An 11,637-nucleotide genomic window follows, 5' to 3' on the forward strand; every position below is an offset into this window, starting at 1 on the left:
ATTTGAATGGAGGAAAACCTTCGAAAAATAGAGATTTTATGTCGAAATCTAAGTGTCATAATGAATAGCTTTTAATTGATATATCTTCTAATTATTATCCGACGATTATGTTAAATAGCCAATCATAAAGACGATAAGATGACGAATCCATCGATACCTGGTTCGATGGTCAGTTCACTGTCTGTCGTTCGGGGAAAGAGACTTCGTACGTATGTGCGTATGCATGTCGCATAACTCAAGAACGGTATGTCCTAGAAAGTTGAAATTTGGGACGTAGACTCCTAGTGTGGTCTAATTTTGCACCTCCCTTTCTGGTTGCATTCGGGTGTTTCTAAAGGGGACATTTGCCCCTTTTTGGGGAGAAATCATTGTTAATTTCGATGTAAACTCAAATGGTGTTATAATTTGGCGGACACTTGGCGATATATCGCCAGTCTTTTAGTCGCCAAGTTCTGTCGCTAAATTGGCGACAAATTTGGCGTTTTTTTTAATATATTTTTAATTTTTAAATCTGGTTTCAATTTGGCCACTGTTGGTGATATTTAGAAAATAAACTATTGAATGACATTAAAACTGCCAATAATGAGAAAATGACATTAAATTGGAGTAAAAGGAAGTCATGTGATGCGCAGATCAGCTCGTTTTTTTTTTTTTTTTTGAGTAAAAGGAAGTCATTTGATGCGCAGATCAGCTTGTTTCGATTAAAAGTTTCTTTTTATTTTTTATTTGTCAAGTCTAAAACGGAGGTGTTTGCACAATTCTTTTCCAAAGTGAACAACTTTTTACGATTTACGATTCATAAGAGCTCAATTTTTAGTCTTTGACGGTCCAGTATTAGTTATTCTGCAAAGGTTTTGGGCTTTTTTAAGCACTCGGGAGTTTCTAAAGGAGTCTTTTGCCCCTTTTTGGTGGGAAATCTTTATTAACTTCGATCTAAACTCAAGTGGTGTTATAATTTGGCGGACACTTGGCGACATATCGCCAGTCTTTTGGTCGCCAAGTTTTGTCGCCAACTTGGCAACCAAATTTGGCGATTTAAAAAAAACTCTTTAATCTGGTTTTAATTTGGCCACTGTTGGTGATATTTAGAGCGTAAACTATTGAATCACATGAAAAATGCCAATAGTGGGGAAATGGCATTAAACAGGAGCAAAAGGAAGTCATGTGATGCACACATTAGCTCGTTTTTATTGAAAAACAACGGTGCGTCTAATAAATTGGCCACAGGGACTGTAGCCGAACATAAAACCTCCGAACCTCGGAGCGCCGAGGAGCGTGGAGAGGCGAAGCCGCGGGTGAGAGAGGCTGACCTTGCTCGCGGTTAACGGATTGCGTCAGCTGCGCGTTTGACAGGATGACCTGAGAACCCGCGGCGCTGACTGTCGGGTCACCGTGTCCAGTGATGACTCCTTTCTTTCGACAACAAAGCGCTTTCCGTTACGTTCGAGCTGGAAACGTCGCAACAAAAAGAGCTGCGACCGGAATGGTTAAATCAAAGAAGGAGGGGGGTTATAATATCCCCAGGGGCGGATCCAGAATATTTTGAAACGGGGGTCAAGTTTCAATGGTCAGCGTGGTATACCATAAAAAAAAATAAGTTAAACAAGGGTGCCAATCCCCCCAAGGGTGATGGCATACCCCTTCATAGGTTACGACCCCCCACCCCGTCAAAACCCTTTCAAATTACCTCCTGCTCCTAAAGTTTTCAATGGCGTAACCTGTGCCATGGATCATATTCTCCCAAATTTTCCCTAACCATCATTTTTCTTTGGCAGACAAGCTGGTCATGTTACCATATTAATTATTGGATAAATTTACATAAATATTTTATAGCACACAAAACGTTGTGGTTTGAAGTAGAAGAGTGATCTGAAAAAACTTTAAGCTCATTAGAGGTGATTGTTCTTTTGAAAGCGAAAACAAAAAACTCATAATAGCAGTAGCCCAGTAAACGAACGTATTGGATTACGTAGTATTGGGAAGAAAAACCTCACGGAACGAAGCAAAAGAGGGAAAACATTATTCCAGATACTATTTTTTTCGGATCTAAAAGTTTGAAATTTCAATAACAATCATTAAAAAAAATCTTGTCACAGGGGGGGGTCAGCTGACCCTTTGACCCTCCCCTGAATCCGCCCCTGTACCCCCCCCCCCCCTTACCCCATGAAGGTAAAAAGTTTCATAAAAAGTATGAAGTTTCTACATTTGTCTCGTACAATACCTTTTAGTCTTACAAATTGTTATCACAGTTATATTTACTAACTAGTGGTGTACCCGCACGACTTTGCACGTAATAGAAAATTAAAAGGTCTTTTGGTTCGCCTGTATGTTTACAAATACTGTATGGTGGATTTTCTCGCCAACTGGCTTGTGCCCATGTTACGGTTCCACGTAATGATAATTTCGTAATTTACTCGTCCATTTTATAATAATTTTGTTCTGGAAAATTTTCTTAAAATTGGATTAGAAAAATAACCACATCGAATTTTTGAAAAATCGCTTCGAGGTGCACGCCCGCATGCTACAGACTAACTTTGTGCCAAATATCGCGAAAATCGGCCGAACGGTCTAGGCGCTATGCGCGTCACAGAGATCCCGACGGACAGAGAGAGACATCCAGACTTTCAGCTGTATTATTAGTAAAAATAATAAAGCTCAAAGTCTCTCTGTCTGGATCTCTGTGCGTGCGCAGCGCCTAAACCGTTCGGCCGATTTTCATGAAATTCGGCACAAAATTAGTTTTTAGCATGGGGGTGTGCAACTCGAAGCGATTTTTCAAAAATTCGATTTGGTTCTTTTTATATTCTAATTTTAAGAACATTGCACCGAGCAAATTATCATAACGTGGACGATTAAACTGCCAAGTTGTCCTCACGTGTAACCGTAACATGGACGAGCAAATGAACATAGCCAATTGGCGAGAAATTCATCATCCATTATTTGTAAATGTACAGGCAAACCAAATGATCTTTTAATTTTCTACTGCGGGCAAAGCCGTGCGGGTACCACTAGTATAAAATAAAGCATACAATATTTTTTCAAACCTGGAAATAAAGTATCGTTCATTAAGTTTTTATGCAATTAATGATTTGGAAATATCAGAATTTTTCTTTCTAAACGAGCTTAGGACTCTTTCCAGATCCACCACATAGTACGGCGCATGCGCTTCTATTGACATTTCCTGCTACATCTCCTGAATGACATTTTTGGATTTGCTCAAAACGGGGATTTTATAGTAATGACTAGCTGCGTTGCCCGGCTTTGCCCGGTTTATCTTCAAAATGAAAATTGTGTCAAGTGACGTCTATTCAACAATCAAGCTTAAATAAATAAATAAAAAAAAACATCATGCAAAATTTCCCTCCCTATCAATGACGACAGATATTAAAATACTTTTAAGAAATTAAATCGGGAAATATGGATTTAAAACACGTAACCTTGGAAACACAAAATAAAGTAAGCTTGAAGAATTAAAATGCAAAAGAAACTTGTTAACAGTTTGAGTGGAAATGAGATTTTTTGAAATTGATTTAAAAAGGCTTGTAACTTTTTTTCCTTTCGAGATAGAAGCTTAATTTAGCGACCATGGGTCGAAATAGATCTGTAGTAAAAAAGGTCGCTTTTTCCAACGGTGTCAGAAAGAAAACTGTGGGACAATTCCTCCACTTTTTATTGATAGATTTAATGAAGAAAGTAGTGCCTAAATTTCAGCTAAGCCTAAACACATTCAAGGTAAAAACGTAAATAATTCCCGTCGTAATTAAGTTAGAACATTGGAACAAATCGCGTAGAACGCGGAAAATTCTACTCTTTCCAACAATATATAATATTAATTGTGCAAGCAATTTTTCACCCCTATATTCGGGAATGTATGTGAAAATTGGACCTAAATTGGAATAAAAAAAGAACTACTCATCAACTTTTTTCGAACTGGTCTGCAAACCCTTTCAGGACTTAAAGGAACAAACTGTGAAAATTTCAGCAAAATCGGCCGATTACTTCTCGAGTTTTGCGAGTTAAAACACACAGACGCTTTTTGGAGACTTCATTTCATACTATATAGAGATGAAACAACCAAATCGAGATAGATCTGTAGTAAAAAATATCGCTTTTTCCAACTGTGTCAGAAAGAAAACTGTGGGACAATTGATATACAGATTGGAGGATTTGGGGCAGAGGTAACAGGAAGTATCCATTCTTCAGGGAAAAGTCAGCAAAATTTTTGCTGCACCTTTCCTATTGGAAGCAGCAGTATTCCGTCCCATTCATATTTTGGATATATCAGACTATAATCTTAGTTTTATAGCACTGAACATTAATTTTTACTCCCTTTTCAATATTACACCCAAACCTGTAACTGTGCGGTCTTTTTGTTTTTGTGCGACTTTTTTTTTTTTTTTGTGTGTGTGTGTGTTTTTTTTTTTTGAGCAATCACGATTGCTTATTGTTCTCACTTGACTGTTTTGATGTGCTATCATTTTATTTTCCCGCCAGCACCCTCTGCAGCATCACCGTCGACCGGCTGCTCACGATGCTGCTCCTCTAGCGAAAGCCGTCTCCAAGTTGCATCCATATGCTACACACACGCGCATACATACACAACTACACACACAAATACGTACACCTACACACACAAACACATACACACACTCAAACACATACATACACGCATACATACAGACACCTACACATACACACAGACACCTACACATACACACACACCTACACACAACTACCCACACACTCAAACACATACATACACGCATACATACAGACACCTACACATACACACAGACACCTACACATACACACACACCTACACACAACTACCCACACACTCATGCCTACACACACATACACATTCCCCACCACACAAACACACATACCCCCCCCCCACACACACATAAACACACATACCTACATACACACACGCTCACTCGCGATTGCGAAAAACATAATTTGAATTAAAGAAGTCAAAATTCAAATTATTTTCATTTATTTATTTATTTATTTTTTGTGCGGTATATGAAAATTTCAACCAGATTGGGATTCAATTTGAAGAAATTATTTATCAAACGAGTGCGAGGTAGTATCTTAAAGTGACCACAGGGGCACCCCGATAGAAAGTCTCTGTGACCTCCCAAAAAAGTTTTTTTTCGGGAAATTTTGCCTGATGGTTCGGTAAAATTATCATCACTTGGTTAATTTTGACTTTCATTAAAGAAGCAATTCCTAGGTATTTGTAAGTTCTTTTTTTTGGGGGTTGTTTTCTACGTGAGACTTTTTTATGCAGTATCCACAGCAAAAAAAAAAAAAAAATCTGTGTTGCAAAAACTTTTTTATAGCTATTCGTGAAGTTTCGAGCGATTTTTTTATGCGCTCCCTACCCACCGCTCAAAAACAGGTTTGGGTGTAGTATAGAGTAAGGTGGTTCAAAAATGCATGAAGAAAAAAGTTTCTCCTAGATACCAGGACATCCCTCAATATTTTTACACTTGTGGAAAGTAATATGTTGGAGGAATTTTTAGCTTCCTATTTCAACGGAAAGAGGGTCCTCAACGCCCTCCCCCAAACTTCCAACGTATGGGGAGGGGGGTTGAAAAAATATATTGAACTGAAAAAAAAATGCTACATATTATATTATACACTAATAATATGCATATACATTGCAATAAAATAATCATTTACAAAAGAACAGCTGGGGAAATTAAATTTTTCTAAATGTTTGGCATTTTCTATGCCACGGTTAATATTAAATGGAGGGGTCACTGAGCATCCTCTTAAAATTTGAGTAAGAAGCTTAAACTTTTACAGCATAATACTATTAGTAAGTGTAAAAAAATAGGGGTGTCCTATGCTCTAGCTGAAAAAAAAAAGTTTTTTTGAACCACCTTATATATGTATTGTTTTTGGGGCTAAGACTTTGCTGTAAAAGGAGTAGTTGATCTGCCAAAAAAGAGAAACTCTTTTGTCAGCTCTTTTGGAGATTTCCTGACGCCAAGGGCGGATCCAGAACATTTTCAGGAGAGGGGCGATTTATTTTTGTTATTTACTTTTTACTATGTGTACTGATTCAAAAGAATTCAACACAGAGGGTTTGAACTTTAATTCTTAAACAGTTCCGGGATAGGGTCTCACATCCAAACCTTCCTTTTCCCAACATCAATGAAACTTGTCAAAATTTGCGTTTTTTGAACTTCATTTTCGAAAAATTACCGGTAGAGAGTCCCTCAAGGAAGAGGCGATCGCCCCTCCCTTGTATCCGTCCCTGCCTGACGCAGACAGAAAAGAAACTTGTAATTCCATTCTTATCTAATGTTATATCACAAGATGACCCTTTAAGTCCTTTTACCAACCCAGAATCATCTAAATCATTCGATCTCGGTCTCAAACAATTACGTGGTAAATGTCACTACTGTGTGCCAGGACATGAAATTTACCATGGCAGCGGCAATAGCTCGTATCAAAACCAAACGGCAACAATCATTCACATTTTCAAAGGCAAACCTAGTTTCTGTCTAAGTTCGGTAAGTCCAAAAATACGTGTTTTACTGTTCCCACTCAACAGGGGAACAGTAAGAAATAATTTGCTCTTCGTTAATATTTTTTTCTCATTTGTGTGGATTCGTAGTTTTTTCTGGCTCCCCTTTTATAATATCTACTAGTGGCACCCGCACGGCTTTGCCCGTAGTAGAAAATTAAAAGGTCATTTGGTTCGCCTCTATATTTACAAATAATGGATGATGAATTTCTCGCCAATTTGCTATGCTCATTTGCTCGCCTATGTTCCACGTTATGATAATTTGCTCGGTAAAATGTTCTAAAAATTGTAATAGAAAAAGAACAAAATCGAATTCTCGAAAAATCGCTTCGAGGTGCACATCCCCATGTTACAAACGAATTAGTTTGTGTGATAAATTAAAAAAATTATGTGCCAAACGAATTAGTTTGTGTGTTAATGTGCCAAATTTCATGAAAATCGGCCGAACGGTTTAGGCGCTATGCGCGTCACAGAGATCCAGACGGAGATCCGGTTAAAGATCCAGACAGAGAGACATTCAGCTTTATTATTAGTAGACATTGGTAAATATTGTACCATTTGAAAGAATTTAATTTCTGTGTTTTTTAATATTAAAAATTGTAATTGAATTTTCGTGTCTCACTGCACCCTGTCTTCTCCTACAACTGTATAGCTTAGACAGAATTGCATGAAAAGAATGAGGCTACTGTAACACACCTTATTTTTAACGGGATTCAAGATGCTGTATGAGAACGTTTTGGTCACGGATATAATTAGAGTGGAGTGAAAAAAAAATTAGATCTTTTAAAAAGCCTGAGGTTTTAAAAGTTCCCTTGTAGCATTCATAGATCCACGTTAAAATTTAAGCCCTCGAGGAAAAAAATATTTTGGTTCCAAAATCCCCCCCCCCCTCTTTACAAAAAAAAAGTGCAAAAAATCGACCATTTTTTTGCTTCTTTTACAAAATTAAACAAATACAATTTTGAAAATTGAAAATTAAAAAAAAACCCGCCTGTGTTCTCAAATATAGAATTAAGAGGAAAAATTTAAAATCCTATTAAAAGCCTTGTAGTATTAAAAATCTATTACACGTATTTTATTTGTTGATGAATAGAAACTGGCAGCAGATAAAATTTTTCAATCATTACGTTTAATTCCCTTGACGGTCAACAATGAATTCAGTTATCTATAGTGCTTAGCCATATTTAAAATCTGATTAAAAAAAAAAAAAAGCGTTTTAATTCGAATTCTATACAACATGGAAGTTCTAAACTTATTCTATCAGACACAGAAAAAATTACTCTTTATTTTGGTACTAAATTTTTAAATTTTTAAATATGTTTTTACTGCAAAAATCGCTAAATAACCTTTTAGAGGTTTTTAAATAATATCTGGGCGATTCTCGAAAAAATTTACCCTGCGCAATGTTAAGTTATTAGTTTTATTCAAGTAACTATTAATTAAGCATGGGATTAGCTGTTATGCTTTGAAACCCCTTAAACTGGGCTAAAATGGCCAATGAGATGTGTCATGGTGGTATTTTTTTTCCTGAAAAAACTACAGCTAAATTTTACGTTGGGGAAATCCCCAAATATCAGTTTATAAAACATTTTGTCCATCATTGGCCGAGACTGTTGAAAAACGGCAATTTTTACTGCGAAGTTCCATTGATGTCACTCACGGCTCTGTCTAATTTGCATACCTTCTTTTAATTCAAATTATTCATTTAAAAAATCGGTAAAAGTAAGGATTGAGTAAAATTTTTGATGAGTATTTTCTGCATGAAGAACAGAGATAGGGCTCGATGGCGTACACAAGGGGTCCAGGGGGTCCGGACCCCTCCCACAGATCTTGAGTTTTCCCCGATTGATTACGATTCAATTCATTTTGTACGTAGAATAATTTCAAACAAAAGCACCAATAATTTCAGTTCTATTAGTGAAAGTTGAAATCCTCATGTTAAAAGCAAGTTTTTTTTAAATGTTATGCACTTTTCCTATAACGAATTTTCTATAAGGAGCAAAATGGTGATTATAAAGGAATACACTGTAATAACCATGTTTTTAGTTTTTTCAATTACAGATTAAAATGAGAATTTATGAAACTGAATCAATTTTTTAATTATAAGAAAAGTAAAAGCGTAAATTATTTTGCTTTCTGGTTATTTATTTAAATATATTTCATTAAATAATGCTATTTATTTATTCAGCAGTTTATTTATTTATTTATTTTTTGTTTTTCTTTCTCGGGAATAAATAAAATCAAGTTAATATGTTTAACGCCGTATTGGGGTTTGATATAAGAATGAGGCTTTCGACCTTGGAAAATTCCTGTGTGCGCCACTGATGGGGTTGATACAATTTTGCTACGCCCATGTAGGGTAAATGAAAGAAGAAGTACGCATTTTAAGATTTTTTTCAAAATTTATCGAATTGCTTGTCATTTTTCGAACGATTGTACATGAATTTTATACATTAGGACATTGAATAACTGGCTCTATTGGACCAATATTAACAGAGATATCGCAGTCTGTCATTTCTCTCAAAGCAATGAATTACAAATAAAGAATTTCTCAATATTTTAACTTGTCTTAATTCTTCTTTAAAAAATAAATAAATAAAAAAAAAAAATAATTAAATTGTATGGAAATTTGAAGGAAGATGAATAAGAGCAAGTCCTTAGACCACGTCCGAAAAATCGAAGATGGGTCACTAGAACTAGTGCGTGTGAGAGGGAGGGGGGGGGGGACTAAAAGATGCCATCTTGTTGCGCTTCCCGGTCCCTAAAGGGAATCCCGGCTACACCCATGCTCATTTCCCGTTCCCATATCTAAAAGATATCTTAACTTCAACGCGTTTAAATCAAGGATTATACACATTCATGCCAATGGATGCGGTAACATTACACTGTGCGACGAAATTTAATTTTTGTTTTACGACATTGAACTATACTAATAGCTCTTTCATGTTCAATTTGTCCTGTAAAAAGCAAATATACAAACTAAATCCCTGTAACACGTACCATTTAAAAGTTATGAGGGATATAATTTCCATAAATTATTGAAGAGCGAAAATTCCTTATCAAATCTGAACACGCTTTTATGTCTGCATTTTGAATTTTAATAAAAAATATAATGGTACAATACGTTTAAAGCATGTATTGTGAATATAAATAGCGCCGGTTTAAACATTCAATAAAAAAATGAGCTGTTTTTAGCCTACTTTCCCAGTAAAAGTCAGAGAAAGAAGAAAAAAGCATGAAAGAAAGCCTTATGCGTCTTAAAAATATTGCGAAAAACAAAAAAGGTCAAAAAAAAATTAAGTAATTAAATAAGTATCGAAAAATTAAAAATAGGAAAGCATGGTATTGAGATGGGGAGAAAATGTCAGTCAGTCTGTCCCCCTCCTCCCCCTTTTAACGTTTGAGTGAATAGTCCGATTCGAACAATTTTTGTTCGAAAGATCTCAGCAAGGACGCCTCATTCCATATTTCATTTTTTGATTTGAACAATTTATCGTTCAATTTTGAACAGTTCAAAAAAACTGAACATTAGCGCCTACGGAGAAATTCAAGGCAAATATAAATCCTGAACTTATAGAGACGAGCTTGCTTCAAACAAACTTTGTAGCAAAAGCTTTTAATGAAAAACATGTATAGAAAATATCTTTTTGATTTGAACAATTTTCCGTTCAATTTTGAACAGTTCAAAAAAACTGAACATTAGCGCCTACGGGGAAACCGAAAGTCAATATTGATTCTGAACTTAAAGGCGGATTTTCTTCAAACAAATTTTGTAGGAAATAGCTCTTGACAACCAACTCCCGACTCTAAATCCAAGAGAATTTCCGGATATTTGACTCCGACTCCTGTGCCCGAAAATTAGTCGAACTCCAACTCCCCAACTTCGTCTGTGACTTCGTAGCTTTGGCAAAAAATTATAAACGGGGGAAAAATGACTGACTCTGACTCTTGGAAATTCAACTTCGACTCGTTTTTCTCAAAATAAGTCCGACTCCGTAATCATTGGCAGAGTTGCGAACTTTAAGGGAAAATGACCGATTCCAACTTCGAGTCTTTGAATTAAAAACCTTCCAATTCCAAATCTGACTCTTTTGTACCAAAGTGAGATTGACTCCAACTGCGACTCCACAGCCATGGTTTTAACAGTGAAATAATTATTGTAAATATGATTTGTTTTTTCATTCTAAAGTTTTAATTTATGTATTCAGTTTTTAGCGGAGAAATTCGGAGTACTTTATGTTTCTACTATAGACTAATAATAAGAGTAGACCGAGCTATGGCAACCCTTTTGCTGCTCATAAACCAAACCATGTGACTGGTGGATATCCTAGCAACAGCGGGCGTTGATCGTAGCAAACGATCAACGCCCGCGAGAAATAAAATAAATAGAATTGATGGAACACGGAAGAATGATCTTTTATGGAGTCTGATTTGTAAATTTGTTATTCTAAGTTGTAAATATTTTGTTAATATAGCGAGTTTTTCGTTTAGATAGTATTGTGCATTTTCTTTATTCAATTTTAAAACCTCTCTAAGCAATTAAAGATGCAAGCGCCGAAAAAGAATCGGCAACCGGTAAGATTTTTACCTACAATTTCAATTTAAGATACCGATTAGTACATTTTTGCGTTAACGCAAAACGTTTACGCCATTACGTTTACGCCAACGCTGATGTAGTTGTTCCGAATGAAATTAAAGTTACTGAAAATTGAGATCAAAAACTAATTACTAATGTCAAAATAATGCATAACTAAAATAAAAACAGGTCAATCATCTCTGCACCTGGGGAAAAAATTATAATAAAAACACATTACGTCTTAAAATACCTGCCGAGTGCCAAACTATAGATAATCCTGCCAGCTGGGAACCATGCCGCCAAAGTTTTCGCCGAGCCTTCCACCAGTCACATGATATATCCATGAACCAATTTTTTCATCAGCAAGTCTGGTGAAGCTCGGTCTACTCTTATTATTAGTCTATGGTTTCTACTTGAAGATAAGCGCAGACGATTCTTTTTTCGACAATGAAAATAATTTCTTTAGCTGACATTTTATTGTTAGTATTTATTTTTGAAGTTTCATTCATTCATTTTTTTA

The sequence above is a fragment of the Uloborus diversus genome, chromosome 1 (assembly GCF_026930045.1).
Source record: "Uloborus diversus isolate 005 chromosome 1, Udiv.v.3.1, whole genome shotgun sequence".
NCBI lineage: Eukaryota > Metazoa > Arthropoda > Arachnida > Araneae > Uloboridae > Uloborus > Uloborus diversus.